Source organism: Gossypium hirsutum, chromosome D12, assembly GCF_007990345.1.
Source record: "Gossypium hirsutum isolate 1008001.06 chromosome D12, Gossypium_hirsutum_v2.1, whole genome shotgun sequence".
Classification (NCBI taxonomy): domain Eukaryota; kingdom Viridiplantae; phylum Streptophyta; class Magnoliopsida; order Malvales; family Malvaceae; genus Gossypium; species Gossypium hirsutum.
The window spans coordinates 28113735-28138656 of record NC_053448.1 but is presented as its reverse complement, the minus strand read 5'-3'; the positions used below and the strand labels follow the sequence as shown (position 1 = coordinate 28138656).

The following is a 24922-nucleotide window of genomic DNA, read 5'->3' as shown; positions in this document are numbered from 1 at the left end:
CTATGGTGGTTTCATACTGGGATCCATCGGCATGCCTAAGAATCCGATGAATACACATACCAACCACTGGTAGCATGTAAGCGGTGTTGTGCTCGTAAATGTACCTAAAAATTCGACGATAATGATATGGAAGACTGCAGTGCAACTAAGAACAGCCACGAAAACTGAGTTATCTAATATGCCCCTAAGAGCATCTATTTCTTCCATGTCCCGTCAACTGATCTCATTGAAGACCTGTTGAAAATACCAAGCATTCGGAGTTTTTCTTCATGCCTTGGTGGTGATAAACCATGTTACTAAAGCTAAACAATACATGATACTTTTGTCCTATGTTACTTAGACTAGGTATGTTAATTTTTCCTGTTTTATCAAATTTCCAATTGGCATCATATGAATCCTTGGAGGATCTATCTTTATACCCTTGTTTGAATCTGTCAAACATTAGTATTGGATATAGGTACTTTAAAAAATGAAGAGTCCGAATGACAGTTTTTTAGCTCACAATTATTTTCTAGCATGCCAAAAGTTAGCATTCCAGCAATTGCATATATAACAACTTGCACTAAGGAGTATCAAGGAATTCTTGATAAAAGGTACTTAACAGAAGACAAATGAATTGAAAATAATTATGTTCAGTATCATATCAGAATCAGGGCCATCGAGATTAAAACATTACTTTTCCTCTCTCCTGGGGATACCATAGTACAATAAATTGATATAGAGATTGCCCCTGGATATTGTTCCAGATGACATTACTGATAAAATTTCCTTTCCTTCCAACTGGTACTTGCTTCATTAGTTCATCAGTGTTAAGATACATATTATTTGTTAAGTCTGTTGTAAGTCAGTTGCTAGCAGTTAATGGGTTAGTGTTGTTATTATTGTTAGCAACAAAAGTATTCTTTGTTGTATAAATACCCTTACTCAAGTCTTCAGGTATGAAAAAGTTGAAGCGAAATGAAACTTTAAGCATTATGTTTCTGTCTTTGTTACTTTGTTTAACATGGTATCATACGTCTCTCTCATGGATTTTTTAGGACCTGTGGAGCATTCATGGTTCATGCCACTACACCAGCAATGGTTTCTAATTCAGTCTTTGACAGCCTCTTCTTCTTCACCAAGAAGATTAATATTCTTTTTAATGACTTCAATTATTTGTTATGGCGTCAACAGGTACTTTTTGCAATCAAAACTTACAAGCTGCAACATTTTCTTTATCCTCAAACTATTGTTCCTCCATCAATGATCCCTGATGGAAATGGTATGCTTTAAGAAAATCTTGTTTTTGTGCTGTACAAGCAATAGGACAATGTTCTTGCATCTTGGCTTCTTTCTTCTATTATCCAAAGTATGTTACCTCAACCTATTGGCATGGATTCCAGTGCATAGATAAGGAATACACTTGCTACTATATATGGTAGTAAGACCACCACATCTAGGTTAATGTTCTATAGACGTGCTTTCCATTCTCAACGCAAGGGAGATTTGTCAATGAAGGATTTCTTGATGAATGTTAAAGGCTACTGTGATAGTCTTGCTTGGTGAGGTTATTAGTGAGCATGAGCATGTTACTGCAATTCTCAATAGTCTCTCTCCTGAGTATGAATCAGTTATAACTGTCATAACAGCAAGTAAACTACCTTCTAGTGTTCAAAATATTACTACTTTGCTTCTTGATGCTGAAGCTTGAATGCAATCTACTGTAGTTGAGATTCCTAGTTCAGCAAACATGGTTACTCATCAACAGACTACTTCAGTGGTAGACAGTAATTCAACTCCTACTTATCGTCCTGCTTCGAGTTCCTCACGTGGCTGGGGACGTGGTCGCATGTCTAACTCTCGTATTCAGTGCCAACTTTGTGAAAAAACAAGGCATCTTGTTGATCGTTGCTATCATAGGTTTGATGCCACTTACAAGAGTACTAGTTATCGGCCTCCACAAGAAAATGTGTGTATGTTTGGTAAAGGATCATCAATGTCATCATGGGTGCCTTCATTTGGTTTACCAATGTCTTCTCCTACAATGGCTCCATATGGAAATTGGGTTTTCTTACCTTCTCAAACTCCTACAAATGCATGGTTCAACCTGTTTTGTGCAACTCCGCAGCCTGGAAGTGCTTTGATAGCACTAGAAAGAACATAGGTTTTCTTCCTTGCTTATTGGTTAAATTGTTCCCATTTAGTTATCCTTAGCATATATTTTAGCATTTTCAGTCTAGTAAATTGCATTTTATAACTCAGTGAATCCTAGCCTATTTTATCCTTAATTTTGCTATCTTTTTGCATTAATGTCGCTGCATCAGTTAATTCCAAATTGCATCCAAAATTGTCGCCACACCTGACAGTTGTCCGGATAAGAACTAAAAATGCGTGAGCTGTCCAGTTTGGTATAATCAACCGTACATACAAGGACAAAATAATTATAAGGAAATGACACATGTACTATTGGAGGAGGACATAAAAGGTTGATGTGAGAAGAAAAATAGGGGGGAGAGAGCTTTTTCTTGACCATCATCTTCTTCATCCTACATTGAAGCTTGCGGTTATGGCAGCTTAAGCCTCTCACGGGTGATCCAACGTGAAAATTGATACAGATTAGCTTTTGACGAGGAGACCTAAGTGCGAGACAAGAGGGAATAGAGAGATTCAGTTAAGTTGTCTAAGAATAGTATTCTTCACTCGATTCTTTCTTATTTCTTTCTAAATGATGGCGATTACTCTCTATTTTCTGTTTGTGTGGAAGTACACATGAATTATTGGTTAAATGTTATCTTATTCAATCTTGCTTTCATTGTTTAATCTTGGGGTTTGAATGTTTCTTAACACGGAAGTGTTATTGCAGTTACTGACACTGGAAAGTGCAGTGACAGTTCAAGCCAAAAAGCATTACAACGGAAGTTGAGTGATGATTAGAGGAATTTAGTCCACTTGTTCTTAATAGTGCCATATTTCCATCATCGGAAGGTGGGGTTAATGTGCATGTTTAAGTCTCAAATTAAATAGAGGAGTGACACTTGGTAAGATATACATTGAAATTTATTGCCTCGACAATCACTTATCCTTTTATAGCTTATGAGCACTTAGTATTCTGCTGAAGATTCATGTTAGGGATCCTAGTTTATTATTATCATATTTTATTTTATTGTTTTCAAGTTTTTGCTCCGACAACTATCCTCAAAATTTATCTTGTTTCTATTTAGTCATTGCACCGACATTAATAGACAAAAGAAAACAATCCCTGTGGGATCGATACCCGACAGACTCACATTTGTCTACTATACTTGCATCGACAGTGTACGCTTGCACATTATTGTTGTGACCTTAAATAGTTGATCAAGTTTTTGATGCCGTTTTCGAGGATGGTGTTTGTTTGATGTTTATTTTTGTTTTTGTGTGTTTTTGCACTTTATTTTCCTTATATAATATTTAGTATTCACTAACTAGTTTTTCTTGCTATTTATTCAACTTCATTTTATGTGTTTTATGACCCAAAGAAAATAGAATTTTCTTGCCGATTTTGATCCAAAAATTTAAAGGACTGTTCGGAGTAGAATTCGAGAATAAAGAAATACGACTCTACTAGGGGACAATGCAGCCATACCTCCGATGCAACAGAAAATGTAATAACCCATTGTTGTCGCAAGATGGTCACATACAAAATAGGACTATACGAGATTTTGTAGTACCTGTCTTGGATGATTTACAACCGGGAGTTGCTAGGCTAGCAATCTAAGCTGGGAATTTTGAACTCAAACCAGTAATGTTTCAAATGCTTAATTCTAATGGACAATATGCTGGACTGCCACATGAAGATGCGAGAGAACATCTCAAATCCTTTTTATTGATCTGTGCTTCCTTTAGTCAACAAGGGATTCCTGATGATGCCTTGAAGATGCAATTATTTTCTTATTCCTTACACGGAAGAGCCCGTACTTGGTTTTTTAGGCTACCTGCCAGATCAATTACTTCTTAAGATGCACTAGCAACACAGTTTGTTTTGCGATTTAACTTGCCAACAATGAATGCTCATCTTCAAAATGATATTACTGCTTATCATCAGCTGGATGATGAAAATCCTCACACCACATGGGAATGTTATAAATCTTTACTTCGACGTTGTCCCATGCACGACATTGAACCAGAAACACAAATTGAGATTTTTATAATGGGCTAAAATTACATACAAGGAATCTTGTCGACGCATCAGCCAATGTACCTCTACTGGATTGTACTTATAATGATGCTGTGAGAATTCTTGAGAGGATTGCTCAGAATGATTATCAATACCCTATCTCCAGAGCTGCACAAGCAGAAACTATTCCAGGAGTTATTGAATTGGATGCAATAACCGCACTAAGTGCTCAAGTTTCTTCTTTCACAAACATGATTAAAAATATGCAAGGGACTAGTGGCGTTGCACCTATACAAGCCGCTCAACTAGGTAGTGTTCCTACTTTTTGTTGTGAGATTTATAGTGACAACCATAGCTATGAAGATTGTCCACAACATGTAGAGAATGTCTGTTATATTAATTGTATCCGCAAAAATTCTTATGGTAACTCTTACAATAACTCTGCACGCAACCAACTGTTTTGGGGAACTCAAAATACTAGACAAAATGCTGCGACATTTAGATATAGGAATACATCTACTCAGGGAAATTATAATCCAAGACAAGGGAATTATAATCAACAACAGTAGAACTACAACCAACATACTCAGATGAATCCAAAACAAGGCCAGACACATCTACACCAAAATTTGATACAGCCATAACACTCTTCAATATCGAATCAGCATGTTCAAGGACATCGACAGCAACCGTACACTCAAGCTTCTACTTCTGACCCGTTAGCAACTCTTCAGCCGTTAATGCGGGAGTATATTACTCGCACGGAAGCTATCGTACAAGGGAATTCAAATTCCATTCAAGCATTGGAGGCACAATTAGGACAACTTGCTTTGAATTTGAATACTCAACCACTAGGCTCATTACCTAGTGACACGAAAAATCCCAGTCTGAGAGGGAAAGAACATTGTAAGGCTATCACTCTTAATAGTGGTATTCAAATTGGCGAACCATTTATAGACTCTACTGTAGCACCTCTAGATACGAATGGAGTGATCACTGGTGAAAATGTTGAATCTGAAGAGTTTGTCGATGCATCAGACAAAGAAGTTCCACAAATTATCACTCATATGCCTAATGTCCGACCTTCGAAACTTTTGGCACAATCAAAGGTGTCGGCACAAGCAGATGTATCTCTACCTTTACCTTTTTCACAAATATTCAGGAAGAACGAGCATGACAAGCAGTATCAGCAGTTCCGTGACACACTGAAGCAACTGTAGATCAACATTCCTTTAGTAGACGCTCTGGTACACATTCCGAGTTATGGGAAATTTATGAAAGACCTCTTGTCCAAGAAGAAAAAGCTCACTCATATTAAAACTATTTCACTCACAGAAGGCTGTAGTGTTGTTTTGACAAACAAGTTGCCCTCTAAATTGAAAGATCCTAGGAGCTTTACCATCCCATGTTCAATTGGCAATCATTATTTGGGCAAGACTTTATGCGACTTGGTAGCTAGTATTAACCTAATGCCACTATCTACTTTTAGAAAGTTGGGAATTGGTCACATGAAATCTACCGCAGTGACATTACAACTAGCCGATCGATCCTTGACTCAACCTGAAGGGCGAATCAAATATGTCTTAGTTCATATGAATAAATTCATTTTTACGACTGATTTTATCATACTTGACTACGAGGTAGACAATGAGGTTCTTATAATCTTAGGACGACCATTTTTAGCCACCGATCAAACTCTTATTAATGTTTACAAATGTGAACTAACCATACGACTTAATTACGAGCAAGCCACCTTTAGTGTTTTTAAATCTATTCAATGCAAAGACAAAGAAAAATTCCATACTGTTGATGTGCTAGATCATATAATTGAGGAAGAATTCAATGACCAAAGCATAGTACTTTCTGAAGAGTTTGCAGTGACATTTGATGCCGAGTCCTTAGAAGATTATGACAATATGGTTGAAGCTAATAATCTTGAACTCAAGCATGGATGGCAGATTGAATCCTTAGACCTAGCCAACATAACAACCCTAATTTTCAAACCATCTATTGAAGAAGCTCCTACTCTGGAATTGAAACCACTACCTCATCATCTTAAATATGTCTTTCTGGTTAATCATAATACTCTCCCAATTATTTTCTCTACAATGTTGGATGTAACTCAAGAAGAGAAATTGGTTCATATTTTCAAGCAACATAAATGAGATATTGCTTGGAGTATTGCCGATATTCAAGGTATTAGTCCTTTTTTGCATGTCGAAGATCAAATTAGAAGATGAAGGCAAGCAATCGATTGAACAGCAAAGAAGATTAAACAAGAAGATGAAGGAAGTTGTCAAGAATGAAATCATAAAATGGCTTGATGCTGTTAATATTTACCCGATTTCTGATAGCAATCGGGTAAGTCCAGTACAATGCGTACCTAAAAAGACTGGCATCATTGTGGTTCACAACAATAAGAATGAATTAATTCCTACATGCATTCTCACGGGATCGCGAGTTTGTATGGATTATCGCAAATTGAATGCGGCCACAAAGAAGGATCACTTCCCAGTTCCTTTCATTGACCAAATGCTGGATCGACTTGCTGGAAAGGTTATTATTGCTTTTTAGATGACTATTCTAGGTACAATCAAATTGCTATTGCACCAGTGGATCAAGAGAAAACAACCTTCATCTGCCACTTTGGTACTTTCATTTTTCGCCGTATGTCTTTTGGTCTTTGCAACGCACCAGCCACATTTCAAAGGTGCATGATGGCAATATTCTCATATGTGATTGAAGACTATTTAAAGGTTTTTATAGATGCTTTCTCAGTCTATGGGAATGATTTTGACCATTGCGCTGACAATTTGGATAAAGTATTAAAACGATGTGAGGACACATATCTTGTCTTGAATTGGGAAAAATGTCATTTCATGGCAACTGAAGGCATTGTGTTAGGCCATCGCATCTCTAGTCAAGGCATTCAAGTAGACAAAGAAAAGGTGGAAATCATTGAGAAATTTCCACCAAAAAACGTGAAAGGTATTCACAGTTTTCTTGGACATGCAGGGTTTTACCGAAGGTTTATTAGAGATTTTTAAAAAATTCTTCTTTGATGATGCATGTCTAGTTGCCTTTATTCAATTAAAAAAGCAGCTAGGGAATGCACCCATTGCTGTTGCACCAGATTGGTCTCAACTTTTTGAAGTTATATGCAATGCAAGAGACTTTGTTGTAGGTGCGGTTCTAGGACAACGAAAGGGAAAAATATTCCACGCCATCTATTATGCTAGAAAAACTCTTACAGAGGTTCAATTCAATTATACCACCACAAAGAAAGAATTGTTGTTTGTAGTCTTTGCTTTCGACGAATTTCATTCCTATTTTGTCGGTGCAAAGGTTACTGAATTCACTGATCACTCGACGTTGAGATATCTCTTTGCTACAAATAATACCAAACCAAGACTGATATGCTGGATATTACTGTTGTAAGGGTTCAGAGGATCAAGTTAGAAACCATCTATCTCGATTGGAAGTTGGAAATAAAGATGGAAACATACTTCAAATTGTCGATGCATTCCGAGATGAGAAGTTATTTGCTATAGATGCAACTCATTGGTATGCGAATTTTATTAATTATCTAGTGTGTGGAAAACTCCCATTTGGTGTCACAAGCCATAAAAAAAGATTTTTTTTGTGACTTAGTGAACTATATTGGAACGAGTCGTATTTATTCAAGGTATGCAATAAATTTGACGTTGTGTTCTGAAAAAGGAGATGCTTTCAATCTTGAAGCATTGTCCTGTTGCTCCTTATTAAGGTCATTTCGGTGGTATGAGAACTGCTGCTAAAGTTCTCCAATCAGGATTCTACTGGCCGTCATTATTCAAAGACGCCCACAATTTTGTGAATCAATATGATAGATGTCAGCACATCGGTTCTATATCTCGATGCAATGAAATGTTGTAACAGCCAATTATGGAGGTTGAATTATTCAATGTTTGGGGTATGGATTTTATAGGACTATTTTTAGTTTATTTGGAAATCTTTATATACTAGTAGCTATTGACTACGTCTTGAAATGGGTTGAAACTGTTGCAGTCCCAAAGGATGATGCAAAGACAGTGCTAAAATTTTTCACAAGCATATACTCACCCGCTTCGGCACACGAAAAGCATTGATTAGTGATCAGTGTACACACTTTCATTGCAACCAAGTGGCAACTGCACTGAAGAGATATGGAGTTAATCATAGAATGACTACTACTTATCATTCGCAAACCAATAAACAAGCCAAAGTATCGAACCAACAAATTAAGAACATTCTTGAGGAGGTTGTAAACCCTTTGAGGAAATATTGGTCTTTCCAATCGGATGACGCTTTATGGGCATTACGGACAACATACAAAACTCCATTAAGGATGTCGCTGTATCAATTAGTTTTTAGAAAAGCATGTCACTTGCCAGTTTAACTGGAACACAAAGCAATATGGGCAATTAAGCAAGTGAACATGGACTATGAAGTGGCTTGAAAGAAAAGGCTGTTGGATATCACTAAACTAGAGGAGACTAGGAGAAATGCCTATAAAAATGCTGTGATTTATAAGGAAAAGACCAAACAATAGCATGACAAGATTATTTTACAACGACAATTTATCGCGAGCCAACAGGTTTTATTATTCAATTCTCGACTTAAATTGCACTCAGGTAAATTGCGTTCACGTTTGTCTAAACCTTTTGAAGTTGTCGACATATTTTCTCATGGTGCAGTCACAATTTGAGATTTACGTGATGGACACTAGTTCAAAGTAAATGGACAGAGGCTGAAACACTATTTTGGCAAGAGTGATCAAAAGCAGGCAGAGACCATTAAATTGGTCGAAAAGTTTTAATTTTTAATTATTACTTCGTAATTTTAGTTTATTTAATTTATGTTTTATTAAAGTTTGTTTTCCTTCTTTTTTGAAAAATAATTAAGTACCATTGTCGACGTACTAAAATTTTTTTGTCAACACATTTCGTAATTCTGTACTACCATTTATAACTCACCAAAATTTAAGGAAATTCATATTCCACCATTGGATAAAAAACCACTCAGTCATTTGATAGAATGTGTCTGATACATTCCATCATCAAGGGTAGAAAGATCGATGTCAGCTAATACTCTACTAGGAAATTGCTGATTGCGCCGCAAGGCAAATTAGAATCTTGGTTTTCCTATCATTGGTGATGTTATTGTGCCAACAAAGAGGAATCGTTTCCCGTAATGGTGAGAAAGTCCTGGAAAATAAGGGCCAGATCAGTGAAGCCTATATAGAAAGAATGACTCGCGGAAAAGATACGCCGATACTGAAGGAGGCAAAAACAAGCAAGACAAGGAATGGAAAAACGAAAAACCTAAATGTAGAGACATCATTATGGAGCAAAATGAAAGATGTCGAAAAAATGGTTAATTCCATCAACAATAGGCAGATCAGGATTGTCACTACAATAAAATATCTGGAGAAATCCCAGAATTTGTTATGCTTATACCAAAGCTCGAAATAGTTCAATTATAGCCATATTAAGCCAATTGAGCCCATCCCCAGTACCAGAATTCCCAGTGTTTCCAGTAATCATTTGAAATTATGAACTCTCATTTGCAGAAGACGAATTGGAAGACCGAGATAGATCGGTGGCATCCCCTCCCATTGTGCAAGTCTCTGATAATGACAAAGAAGAGGAATCCAGGGACATTGAAGAATGCCTATGAAAGATTGATAGCTTGTTCGAGGATGGTATTTTTGCTGATCAAGAGGACACTGTTATTGAGAAGGAAGTTGTTTCTAAAGAAGAAGTTGTTGAAGATGAAATGAAAAAGAAGAGAGATTCTATTGTGAACATTTTCACTGCATCCGAGTCTGTGGGTGTAAATATTGATAATTTAGAGCGAGATAGAATAAGACCGTTGGAAGCTACTAAGGTGACTAGTGAGAAGCAATACAATTCATTGGCAATAGTGGTCTACAGTAGACCACTCTAGGTGGCCTCTCCTACATAGGAAGCAACCGATGATGCCGGGACAGAGCCAAAAACTGAGGAGTAATCTGAGGACTGTGCAAAGCCTAAATAAAAGAAGAGAAACCGCTCTAAGGATAAAAAATGAAAGGAGGAGGAGAAGAAAATAAGGAGGAAGAAACATCGTGCAGCCACATCGATGGCTGAGGATAACTGAATTTGTTTATTTTAAGCTTTTGCTATAGTATCCATGCATTGCTTGTAGCTGTAAGTTTTATTTTGATAACTAGACATTGTCATTGCATTTTTATTGTCATTAAATTTTCATGTTAGTGCATTGGGGACAATACAAACATTAAGTTCAGTAATGAAGCATGGAAGGTTTAATTATAGTTAATGAAAATTGTTCAAAAATTTTTGTTACATTTGATGCTTAATTCTTGAATCATGTGAATTATCAATGAATGAGTTGGATAAATTTGATAGAAAGTTGTAGCTTCAATTCTTTGATGAATGGATTAGGTTGCATTAGTAATGGATGACTGCCATCATTCCTTAAATCTTGAATGAATCTAATTTTTACAGTGGCTTATATATATAGTTATAAATTAGAGACACTCCAAAGTGGGTGTAGTATAGAATGTTAAAAATGGAACACTTCAATACAAGCGTTAGAAAAATCAATCTGGCCAAAGGTTGTCGCTGGATGAGTGTGTGTCGGTGCAATTACGTACTCCTTGGGGGTTTGTTGCACTCCAGCGTTACTTTTCAGGAACAAGGGTATAGTAATGCAATGATGTCTCTTATTTCGAATATATATAATATAAATACTTAGTATTGTACAATAAATATTGTATTGGTAGATAGAACTTGGGGTTTGAAGCATGATGCTAGCAGTGATGAAGTTGTAACATTATTCATTCATGCTTAGGTATTGTTGATGCAATATCCTTTCATCTGAATATGATTCATTCATTGGGAATTTAGAGGGTTCAAGTTGCTAGAATGATCATTTTCCTTAGTAAAATTATTGTAGCCTTGCTAGTTTATGTTTTACTTGAGGACAAGTAAAACCTCAAGTTTGGGGGTGTGATAACACTAGAAAGAACATAGGTTTTCCTCCTTACTTATTGGTTAAATTGTTCCCATTTAGTTAACCTTATCATATATTTTAGCATTTTCAGTTTAGTAAATTACATTTTATAAGTCAGTGTTTTATCCTTAATTTTCTATCTTTTTACATTAATGTCGTTGCATAAGTTAATTCCAGATTACGTCCAGAATCGTCACCGCACCTGACAATTGTCTGGATAAGAACTAAAAATACATGAGTTGTCCAGTTTGGTATAACCAACCTGTACATACAAGGACAGAATAATTCTGAGGAAAAGACACTTGTACTATTGGAAGATGACATTAAAGGTTGACGTGAGAAGAAAAATAGGGGGAGAGAGCTTTTTCTTGACCATCATCTTTTTCATCCTACCTTGAAGCTTGCAACTATGGCAGCTTAAGCCTCTCACGGGTGAATCAACGTGAAAATTAATGCATATTAGCTTTTGACGAGGAGACCTAAGTGCGAGACAAGAGGGAAAAGAAAGATTCAGTCGAGTTGTCTAGGAATAGTATTCTCCACTCGATTCTTTCTTATTTCTTTTTAAATGCTGGTGATTACTCTTTATTTTATGTTTGTGTGGAAGTACACATGAATTCTTGGTTAAATGTTATCTTATTCAATCTTGCTTTTATTGTTTAATCTTGAGGTTTGAATGTTTCTTAACACGGAAGTGTTATTGCAGGCACTGACACTGGAAAGTGCAGTGGTAGTTCGAGCCAACAAGTATTGCAATGAAAGTTGAGTGAGGATTAGAGGAATTTAGTCCACTTGTCCCTAATAGTTCCATATTACCATTATCGGAAGGTGGGTTTAATGTACATGTTTAAGTTTCAGATTAAATAGAGGAGTGATGTTTGGTAAGATATACATTAAATTTATTACCTTGACAATCACCTATCCTTTTATACCTTGTGAACACTTAGTGTTCTGCTGAAGATTCATGTTGGGATCCCAGTTTATCATTATCATATTTTATTTTATTTTTTTCAAGTTGTTGCTCCGACAACTATCCTCACAATATATTTCGTTTCTATCTAGTTATTGCACCGGCATTAATAGACAAAAGACAGCCATCTCTATGAGATTGATATCTAACAAACTCACATCTGTCTACTATTCTTACATCGATAGTGTGCACTTGTACATTATTGATGTGACGTTAAATATTCGATCATGCTTCAACAACTACTCCTATCTTGAGTTCTAATCTTCAAACTTATGTTGCTACGCCTGACACTGTTGGAGATAATGCTTGGTATCTAGACTCTGGTGACACATCATCTCACTCACTCTGCTTCAACAAAGGAAAATCACTCTATACAATGGCCCAAAGAAAGTGTATTTGGGTAATGGATCTGCCTTACTTGTTCTTCATACTGGTCAGACATCTTTACTTACTCATTCTCGTTTATTGTAAATGAGGTCCCTCTTGTTTGTGCCTGGTATTGCTAAAAATCTAATGTTTGTGTCTGAATTTGCAAAGGACAACTAGGTGGTGTTTGAGGTTTTTTCCTACTAGATGTCAAGTGTGTGATTTGCAGAGTCGAGATGTTTTTCTTCAAGGATCAGTTCATGATGGTCTCTACAAATTGCATCTAAGCACTAGTATCAAATCTACTATATCTACTACTTCAACACATTGTCTTGCTATTGTCAAATCCATTCCTTTAGTTGTATGGCATAGTAAACTAGGGCATCCCTATTTAGCTACACTTAAGAAAGCTTTGACTTATTGTAATGTACTTGTGTATGATAATAAAATTTTGGTTGACTGTGTTACTTGTCATCTAGGCAAAAAAAATAAATTGCCTTTTTCTGCTTCTACATCCAAATATACTACTCCTCTTTAGATGGTAATTGCAGATGTTTAGGGGTCAGCTCCAGTATGTTCAAATGGTTTCTCTTATTATGTGGCGTTTACAGATGCTTATACCAAATACACATGGCTCTATTTTTTAAAGAAAAAGTCAAATGTTGCTACAGTCTTTCCTCAATTTCACTAACAAGCTAAAATAATAATTGGGGTAAAATTAAAAGTGCTTCAAACAGATAGAGGGGGTGAGTTTCAAGTGTTGAAATGGTATCTATCACAAAGAGGTATCTCTCACAGGCTCACATGTCCTTACACATCTGAGCAAATGGTATTGTTGGCTCATTTGGAATCCAGTCTCTCCATGTTGGCTCATGTGTGCATGCCCTTCACTTATTGGTGTGAAGCTTTCAATAGTGTAATTTATCTGATAAACAGGTTACCCTCTCTATGCTAGGCAATATCTCTCCTTATGAAAAACTATTTTGTGTTAAACCTGATTATCTGTCGCTTATAGTACTTGGTTACTTATGTTTCCCTAACCTTAGACCTTATAATACTAACAAACTTCAATTTCAATCAGCTCCATGTATATTCTTAAGCTATTCTCCTCAACACAAAGGTTAAAGGTGTCGAAATTCTTTAGGTAAGGTGTTTCTATCTCGTCATGTCACGTTTCATGAAAGTGTTTTTCCATTTAAAAATATTATACATACATCCAAATTGTCCAGTAGTCCGTCAACTGTACCATCTAGTTCAAAATTAGTTATATTTCTATCCGCCTAAGTTACAAATCATGGGTCACCTCGCGAGTCCAAAATATTATCTCTATCATCTAATACACTAATGAATCCAGCTTTTGTATCAGCTTCTCTTAGTGTGTCAATATCTTCACCTTCAAATAATGTGGTAGTCATTTCCCATCCACCAACTCAGTGTCCAACTCTAAGTTAGTCATCTTAGGCCACTAATTCTCATCCTATGGTTACTAGCAACAAAGTAGGAACCTTTAAACCAAAAACATATGTCACCAGGGTAACTAGTTCATTTGATACTGTGCTTACTGATAGTTTCTCTGCTATTATACCTATTGATATTCGTGAAGCAATGAGTTAATCTTACTACAAGAAGTGGTGAACAGTGAGTTACAAGCTCTTCTAAAAAATAATACTTGAAGCCTTTGTCCTCTCCCACCTTCTAAGAGATCAATTGGTTGTAAGTGGTTGTTCAGATTGAAGAAGAAGCCTGATGGATTTGTGGACAAGTATAAAAGAAGGAGTAGTAGCTAATGGGTTCTCTCAACATGCTGGTTCTGATTTTTATGATACTTTTAGCCTATTGTTCGAGCTGTAACAATATGGACAATTCTAGCAATTGTTGTTATTAATGGATGGGTGTTAAGGCAAGTTGAAGTGAATAATGTTTTCCTTAATGGCACCTTGACTGAGGAAATTTATATGGATCAGCCACTAGGTTTTGAGATGCACGGAGCAAATGAAGGACAGCTTGTGCGTAAACTAAATAAGGTACTACATGGTTTAAAACAGGCCCTTCGAGCTTGGTTTCATACATTGAGGCAACATTTGGTAGAGCAACTTGGTTTTCAAGCTTCTAAAGTTGATCAATCATTGTTTTCTCGAACAACTGATGCCTCAACAATTTTTCTAATGGTATAAGTAGATGATATATGTAACACCCCTAACTCGTATCCGACGCTGGAACAGGGTTACAGAGTATTACCGGACTTATAGGTCAAACAATCATACATCTCAAATTCATTTCTCATTCAAATTAACAACCATTCAAATTCATTCATATAGTCCCTAATACGAGCCCTTGAGGCCCCAAATAGACATTAAAAGTGGTTTGGGGCTAAACCGAGTACTCAATGAATTTTTAGAAAAAAATTGAAAATTTTCAAAGTGTAGGGGACAGGCACCCGTGTCTCAGGCCATGTGGGCATTCAAAATGGAGGCACATGACCGTTTCCCAACTCGTGCCCAACCCCGTGTAATTCACTGACTTGGGTCACACGGCCAACCCACATGCCCGTGTGTCAAGCCGTGTACCTTTCGAAATGGCCTCATACGCCCGTGTGCTAGGCCGTGTGTTAGGCCATATGAAAACTAGAGGGTATACTGACTTGAGCCAAACAGCCAAGCCCCACGCTCATGTGCTAGGCCATGTGAAACTACTAACTTGATTTCTAAAGAAGTATCAGAGGACACACGACCGTGTCACCTGGCCGTGTGTCACACACGGTTGAGATAGACGCTCATGTCGATAAAAATAGGCTATTTCCAAGTCAAATTTCTCACCCAATGTGGTACCAACCTAATCTCAACAATGCACATACAACCATGGCATAAATAGGCATTCAAAACCAACCAATATCAAGTTCCTAACATGTTATAATATCACACAAAATCATGATTCTCATAGGTACCTCAAAAGACTATTTATAACATGCCAAAATATACTTCCAAAATATACCTAAATGGTCAAACACATATATGAGACATTGTGCCTAAAACTTAGCATGCATACCGCATCTTAATTTCAACCATTTGGTACCCTAAATACCAATTCACAAATAAGGCATTCACATAGCAACTATACACCACATACCATAAGGTCATTTATACATATTTATATAACCAAACATATACCATTTTCAAGCCAAAATAAATGGCCAAAACACAATAAGACATATAGGCTACATTAGCCAAAACACCTATATATGCCATTTACCCAAAATATAAAGTTCAAAGTACTAAAATAAGTATTTGATAGTGTGATGCAATCTCTGACAACTTCCAAACCGAGCGAGCTTCCGAAGCACTATAAAACACGGAAAAATAAACAGAGTAAGCAATTAAGCTTAGTAAGTTCATATAACTAGAAATACAACTTACCATTCATCCACAATTTATATAACCAAAATTAGGACATAGATTAACTCCATTTGGCCCAAATCCTAACACATAATCCATAATCATGTTAGCCATGTATGAATATATCAAAATGAATTACTTCTCATATTTCACATAAATACCTCTACTAGTTCGTAACGAACTCGAATAATTTCGTATTAACACTGTGCCCGTTGAACCATTTGGAATACTATTGGATACTCGGGTATCTCACACACTAAGTGCCCATACGTGGTCAAAATCATCACTATCTCATATCTCATATCAATGCTCACTCTCGAGCCATAACTGGGTCTGCTCACACAAGCTGTTAGTCAAGACGTAGCTACACGGTGCTGCTCACACAAGTTGTAAAGTAATCGCAACACATGCCAAAAACTCAGCAACTGGTAGGACGTATGAGACCAGCACCAAAACATGGTAACCCTTAATGACATGTCATTTGTATCCTATCTATTCTTAAGGTTCAACCAGGATCCTTACGTTGTCGAAACTTCGTCAAATATTTCTGTGGAGTCGTATCATCACGGTTATAATAACACAGCATTTGAAACACATATAATTTAATGCTTATTAACATACAAACTTACCTCGAATTAGTTCAGAGAAAATTGATCGATTAGTCTACTCTTTTGTCCTTTTCCCGATTCAATTTCGAGCGTGGCTTTTCTTGATCTATATAATCAAATTTAACTAATTTAATCTTCATTCTATTCAATTCAATCCAATTTCATATTATGGCAAAGTTACCATTTTTCCCTTAAACATTTGACTTCTTTACAATTTAGTCCCTAGGCTCGTAAAATGAAATCCATGAAGTTTAATCCACATATAAGCCTAGAAAAATTTACTATAGGCTCATAGCAGCCTATACATTCCACAATTTCACACATTTAACACACAATTTTCATATTTCTCAATTTAACCCCTAATTGACATTTTCATTAAAAATCACTTAACAAAAGTTGTTTAACTCACAAAAAAGATTTATTTTCTTCCATTAAACTTTAAAACCCTAACATATTCATCAATTTCAAATCTCAAACTATTCAATATTTTTGCAAATTAGTCCCCTAGTTAGCTAGGTTAAGCTACAACGATCCCGAAAACATAAAAACTATCAAAAACGGGATTGATTTTCACTTACATGCAAGGACTTTTCTTAAGAAAAATTTTCAAGCTTCCATGGCTCCTCTATGTTGTAATTTTTAGTTGGAATATGAAACAAAGAAATGGCCACTTTGTTTTATTTTATTTTATTTACCTTTAATTGCCTTTTTATCATATTACCCTTACCTAACTTTAAAATCTTCATAATTACCAAGCCATGCACATCCACTAACTCAATTAATGGTCTAATTACTATATAAGGACCTCTATTTTAATTTTCTATAGCTATTTAATACTTTTAGCTATTAGAACACAACTTTCACACTTTACGCGATTTAGTCCTTTTTCACAAATTGGCCATACAAATGGTAAAGTTTCTTAACAAAATTTTTATACTATCATATTATCATGATATAGACCACAAAATAATATTAAAATAAATTTTATGGTCTCAGATTTGTGGTCCTGAAACTACTATTCTGATTTCACTAAAAACGGGCTGTTACAATATAGTTGTGATAGGTAGTTCATCTGAAGAAATCAGCCAGGTCATCAAGCAGCTTCACAACAAGTTCTCTCTCAAAGGCATGGGTGAGCTTCAATTTTTTTCTGGGTATAGAGGTTCAGCACACCTCCTATGGTGATTTGTTTCTTTCTTAGAAGAAGAATGTTCTAAATTTGCTTCATAGCACAAGCATGACTGCAACCACTGCTACTCCTACTTTTATGGCAGGCACTCCCAAGTTGACTATTACAGATAGTAGTCCACTTGTTGATATTCATTAATACCTGAGTGTCATTTGCAAACTACAATATGTGTGCATTACATGACCAGAGATTGCATTCTATGTCAACAAGCTTAGTCAATACATGAATGCACCTTGTGACATTCACTAAAAGGTTGTAAAGAGAGTGTTAAGGTATTTGAATGGCACTATGAATTATGGTTTGTATTTCACAGAATGACAGTTTGCCTAATTAGCTACTCTGATGCTGATTGGGCCTCTATTGTTGAAGATAGAAGATCAACTACAGGCTATTGCATTTATCTCGGTTCCAATCCAATTGCATGGTGCTCCAAGAAGCAAGTTCTTGTGTCCAGATCCTCATCAGAAGTAGAGTATCGAAATCTAGCAAATTGTGTGTCTGAGTTGTTATGGATAAAGCAACTTCTAACTGAGGTTGGTGTAACTATTAAACAACCACTAGTTGTATGGTGTGATAACATATCAATAATGACAATGGCTGTAAACTCTACTCATCGTGCTAAGGTGAAGCATGTGGAAATTGATTATCATTTTGTGTATGAAATAGTTCTTGATGGCATACTACAGGTGAATTTAGTTCCATCAGAAAGACAGGTGGTTGATGTGCTTACAAAACCAATTACAGCAAAATAGTTTTCTACTTTTAGAGAAGCATTGCAAGTGTTGTTGAGTGAATATTAGTTCAACAAAACTTAGAAAACCAGGGGAATGTTAAGATAAATATTATTTGTTAAGTCTGTTATAAGTCAATTACTAGCAGTTAATGGGTTAATGTTGTTATTAATGTTGGCAATAAAAGTATTCTTTGTTGTATGAATACCCTTACTCAAGTATCTTCAAGTACAAAAAAGTTAAAAGGAAATGAAACTTCAAGCATTTTGTTTCTATCTTTATTAATTTGTTTAACAATCAATTAGAGGCTCAGTTTTAAGTGCAAGCACTTCCAAAGTATCCATAATCATATTGACCCACAATAGCTGAACAACTATAAAAGAAGTGCTCTATGCAACATGATTTGGTGCGAAAAAATGAATAAAATAATTTCCATTTGCAAAGAAAGTTAAAAAAATAAGTTCAAAATAATAGTAGAGAAAGATATCCCTATCATACCTATCACACATGTTGAGGAGAAATTAATAATCAAGGCAACAATGTTGACTGCCAGTTGAAATTGTACATATTTTTTAATATTGATGTATATTGAGTTTCCCCATTTGGCCACTATCACAATTTTTGAGAAATTGTCTTCCAGGATTATGAAATCAACACTCTCCTTGGCCACCTGAAATTGAGAATAAGATTATGACATCAGTGCTTCAATAGATCATGATATAGAAGTCTTTTTGGATTTGAAATCTTCTTCAATTTGATAGGTCCAAGATGAATGCGCTGTATGAAAATATTAAAGCATTTTTTACCACAGTTCCAACAATGCCCATTGCTAGTCTGATATCTACTTCGTGCAGGCTAGAGCATCATTTGTTCCATCATCCATCACAGCAACAACTTTATCAAATGTACTTCGTGTTGGAAATATAATCTATTGTAAAAAAAATTGTTAGCACTGACTGAAAAAATGATTAAATATGAAATCAGAAATGACTTTGCCGTGGTAAATCCACTGCCTTAGAAACAAATTCACCCTGATCGGTGTAATCATGTAGTGGACGTCGTCCCCCAAGGTTAACATATTCCTTTGATATTCATCATACACTCCAATATGGAGGATGGAACTCGATTGGTACTACTCTTATTGGGAAATTACAGTAGAAAAAATTTCTAAAAAAGTTTGGAGGGGTCACAGTCGGTCCCGCTTAAAACTCAAACTCCTAGACAGAATTTTCTCTAAAGTGATTAGGGAATAAAAACGACTAGTTTATAAAGAAAACACACAGAAAGTGGAGGAGAGGAATTTTTTCACAAAGAGTTGTTCATTTCTCTATTCAGTGTATAAAAATAGAGAAACTAGTCCTCTATTTATACTAGTAACAAAAGGGTGATACGATAAAAAGACATAAGCAATTTTGTAAAAAACTCAGAACCACATCTCTATAAAATTTTCAACAACTCCCACTAAATCCTTCACGCTTACGTAGGTGATTTAATCAGGTATATCACTATAGACCACTTATATCAGGACTAAGAAATCATTAAGAGCTTTCATTAAGCTCATCCTCTCAAATTTAAGTTCAATGAATTCATCAAGTCCATCTCAATAAGACCACCCGAAATCTGAGATATGAACTCATTAACCGTAATAAACTCAACCTCTCAAGTTGGTGAATTCATCAAGTCCATCTCAAAAGGACCACCCAAAATCTGGGCTATGAATTCATTAAGAGTAAAAACTCATCCTTATGCATGTACATCATTTGCCATAGGGATAGGTAAAATGTACACCATGAGTCTTTCCATAATTTCGCTTGACCACATTAAATTTAGAGACTAAGTTGGGCATCCACCATGAATTCCTCAACCATTGGGCTTTAGACCCATCCCGCTCGACGGATTAAGAACCATTTTCCTACTTAACCCTTTGATTAGCAGATTAGCTAGGTTCCTTTCAGACCTCACGTACTCCAAGATAAGTACTCCGTTTTTGATTAAATGTCTCACATATTCATGTCTTATCCAAATATGCCTCTTCTTACCATTGTAAGCTTGACTCTTAGCAACACAAATTGTGGCTTGCGAGTCAGATAAAAAAGATGCGGGAGGTACTGATTTTTCCCATAAAGGAATCTTTGCAAGTAGATTCCTAAGCCACTCAGCCTCTTGCCTAGCTAAGTCAAGTGCTATAAACTCTGACCCCATCATGGAGCAAGCAATACAAGTCTGTTTAGCAGACTTCCATGAAATGGTTGCTCCACCCAAAGTAAAGACATACCCACTTGTAGAGCTTACCTCATCGTTATCAGTTACCCAATTAGCATCACAATAGCCTTCAAGGACTATAGGGTAACCGAAAAATTCTAATTCCTAAGGTAAAGTACCTTTAAGGTATTTAAGCAAAAGCTTTAGAGCATTCCAATGCCCATTGCTCGGATTATGGGTATACCTACTTTGTCTACTAACCGTATAAGCAATGTCCAATCGAGTGTAGTTCATCAAGAACATAAGACTCGCACTAATCTTTCCATACTCTAATTGAGAAATATTGTTTTCTCTATTTTTTAGCAGTTGTATGCTAGAATCATAAGGAATTTTCATAGGGATTACATCAAAACTATTAAACATTTTTAACACTATCTTTATGTAGTGAGATTGGTTTAGTGAAAAACCCTTTTTTGATTTTGTAACTTTAACTCCTAAGATTATATCTACCTCTCCCAAATCATTCATTTCAAATATGGTAGATAAGAAAATCTTGGTTTTATTAATGGCTTCTATATTAGAAATGAAAATTAACATGTCATCTACTTATAAACTTTTGATGACACAATCAGATCCAAACATACATATACATCTAAACCATTAAATATAAAATCAAAACTAAGAATAGTTTTATGAAATTTCTCATACCATTGTTTTGGAGCTTGTTTGAGACCATACAAAGATTTTTTAAGTCTGCAAAATTTATCTTCCATACCAAGTGTCACAAATCTTGGAGGTTGCTCTATATAAATCTCCTCATCCAAATCACCATTCAAGAAAGTTGTCTTTAGATCCATCTGATGTACTAGTAGATTATGAATGGAACCTAAAGAAAACAAAACACAAATGGTAGATATTTTAATCACAAGAGAGTATGTATAAAAATAATCTACTCTAAATTTCTGAGTAAATCCTTTAACCACTAGTCTTGATTTATACTTTTATATTGACTCATTAGGTCTAAGTTTCTTTTGAAAGACCCATTTATTACTACTAAGTTTAAAACCTTTAGGCAAATCTACTAATTGTGTCAATAGGATCTCTCCAAAAACTAGCATATAGTGAATTTCTAGCTTTATCGTAAGTTTTTAGATCCTCGTTTATCAAAAGCCATGAGCAATAGAATCATTTATTAAGTCTAATTCATTAACTTCAGTTATGAAAGAAGTAAGATAATCAAGTACGAAACTAGTGGCATTCCTTTGTCTTTTACTTCTTTTAGGTTCTACATCATATTAAGAATATCTCTATTATGTGTACTAGAAGAAGAATCATGCTCATCTAATTGTGTCTCAGGATTTGCAACAAACTTCTTTAGAGAAAAATATTTTCAAAGAAAATAGTATCTCTGGATTCACATATGGAAGAATCATGCATAGACATAAATCTATACGTAGCACTGTTCAGAGCATAACCAACAAAACAACATCAACAGTTTTAGACCTAATAGTGTTCTATTTAAAAATAGGTATGCCTACTTTTTTCAACACCCCCGCACTTTCAAGTATTTTAGATTAGGGGCATAATCTTTCCATAATTCATATGGGGTACAATCTAATTTTTTATGAGGCACTTTATTAATAATGTGATTCGTAGAAAGTACGACCTCCCCCCACATCTCATTAAGTAAGCCAAAACTAAGTAGTAAAGCATTCAAAGACTAGTTTAATGCCTGCTTTATTCAATAGACCACCAGTAATCAAATTTCTACAAAGGGCGGGTACATACAGAACATTATTCAATGCCAAAGTTTTACCAGAAGTGAGTTTGAGTAAAATTTTTCCTTTACCGAGTACTTCCGAAGTGCTTGAATTTCCCATGTAGACTTGCTCACCTTTATTTACCTTTTCAAATTCAGTGAACATTTCTCTGTTAGCGTAGAAATGTTTAAAGGCATTTGTGCCTACAATCCACTCGGTGTTATTTTCAACCAGGTTTACTTCAGAAACTATAGCAGTTATAACGTCATCTGGATTTTCGATGTGGTTTGTTGATTGAGGTAGACATGTTTAAGCAATAATTCATTTCTAAATTTTTGGAAATATAATCTACTGTAAAACAAATCTGTTAACACTGACTGAAAAAAAATAATTAAATATGAAATTAGATATTATTGTGCTGTGGTAAATCCACTACCCTAGAAATGAATTCGCCCTGGTCAATATAATCGTATAGTGGACATCGTCCCTCAATATTAACATAGTCCTTCGATATTCGTACACCTAAATATGGAAGATGGAACTCGATTAGTACTGCTCTTATCGGGAAATCATAGTAGGAACAATTTCCAGGAAAGTTTGGAGGGGTCACAATCGGTCCTGCTAAAAACCCAAACTCCTAGATAGAATTTTATCTAAAGTGATTAGGGAACAAAAATAGCTAGTTTATAAAGAAAACACAAAGAAACTGGAGGAGAGGAATGCTTTCAGGGAGAGTTGGTCTTTTCAATGAGGAAACTAGTCCTCTATTTATATTAGTAACAGAAGGGTAATAATGTGGCATAGGCAATTTTGTAAAAAACCCGTAACCACATGTCCACAAAATCTTCAACAACCCCCACTAAATCCTTAACAACTTTACATTACCAACACTTTGTAATTACTTTACCAGTGTATGTTTGATCATAGGAAAATATCGAGCCATCACCTACAAAAAGAAGGAGAATCGAGGTTTTATTAGATAATTTGTCCTTGTTACGAGTACCTAAAACAGATAATAGTTTTCAAGCAAAGGAAAAAATGTTGGAGAGTACCTGAATCTTAGGAATTAAAGCAAGTACTTTTGCCTGATTCTTCTCTTTGAAATCTAGACCTTCAACGACTACGCCATCATATGTAAGGATTCCACATTTCCTGGCTATAGCCTTTGTAGAGTTTGTATTATCTATTGTAACCATTCTTACAGTAACAGGTAGAACGACAAGCAATGACAGATTCTTTGACACTAGGGCGAATAGGATCTTTAATACCCATAATTCCAAAAAAAGTATATCCAAAAAGTGGAATGCATTTGTAGAAGAGAAATCATTTTCCAAATCCATATAGGCAAGACAAATGTAGCCTTTCTTTAGGAAGTTCTAGCACTACTCCCATTCATTTCTGAGTAAAGATGAATAGCTCAACCTTTACAAGTTTTTGTGCTTGACATTCTGTTTTGGAATCTCCACCCAGAGATTGTTAAAAGCCAAACTAACTTCTCAAAGTCAAAAAAGCTCAAATCTAATAGTGGCTTTATAAATTGGTTTAAAACGTGACATTAAATGGGTTTACAAAGGTGGCAAAATAGCAATATGGAAGCTTGTTTTAAGTTTCCTTAAGGATAAACAAAGAATTGGTGGTGAAGCTTATTGGATAAGCATGGATTTGCTGGAATATATATGGTGAAGAAAAATTAAAAGTTTGTGTGATAGAAAACTAGTACCAGGTAGTATAGAGAGAAAAAAATTGTCTTTGTATTGCGTAATAAAATTATTTTTTTATTATTAATTCTGTATATGATTCCAAAAAGTGATATCAAAGCTAGATTTGTGTAGTCGTCATAATGACAAACATGATTAAATCGCAAATTCCAAAATTAAAAAAAAAAACAAATTATGGAAATTGGAGCATTAAAAGAATGGCTTTGCTTGACTCTCAAGATTGTTGAGATATTGTCGGAGAAGGATACGTTGAACCCAAAAATGCAGCTGTCAAAGTGACTTTGACAGAGAAAGAGAAAAGAGCATTGAAAGAAGTTCGAAAAAAAAAAGGATAAGAATGCATTTTTCTTTATTTTTCAAGGAGTTGATGAATCAACCTTTGAAAAATTTTAGATGTGAAGACATCAAAAGAAGCATTGAAAAATCCCTTCAATGAGCTGAAAAGGCTAACAAGGTATGTTTACAAATGCTCAAAACCAAACTTGAGACGTTGAAAATGAAGGTTTCAGAAAGCATTGATGATTATGTCACCAGAGTGAAAGTGGTGGTAAATGGATATCATTTACCCATATCTTGGGCTATGAATTCCACTATTCTGAATGACACTGCATACTACAAAAGTCGTATACCTAACACACTAGCTTTCGGTTCTTTATCTATTTGAATTCAAGCTTTTAGTTACATCAAAGTATACGAGTCACACATACATAGTCCATCATCCACTCAAGATTAAGGCATGTCACACTATGAATGTCAGAAGTGAATAAATCCATAAACGAATTTAGATATCTATGTCTCTATCTTATGTTAGTTATCTGC

The 24922-nt window shown here is 35.4% G+C and overlaps 1 pseudogene; it reads right to left on the bottom strand.

The window, feature by feature from the left end:
• LOC121224525 (calcium-transporting ATPase 2, plasma membrane-type-like) lies at positions 1-23861 on the bottom strand (annotated as a pseudogene).
• Between the last annotated feature and the right edge of the window lie 1061 nt (positions 23862-24922).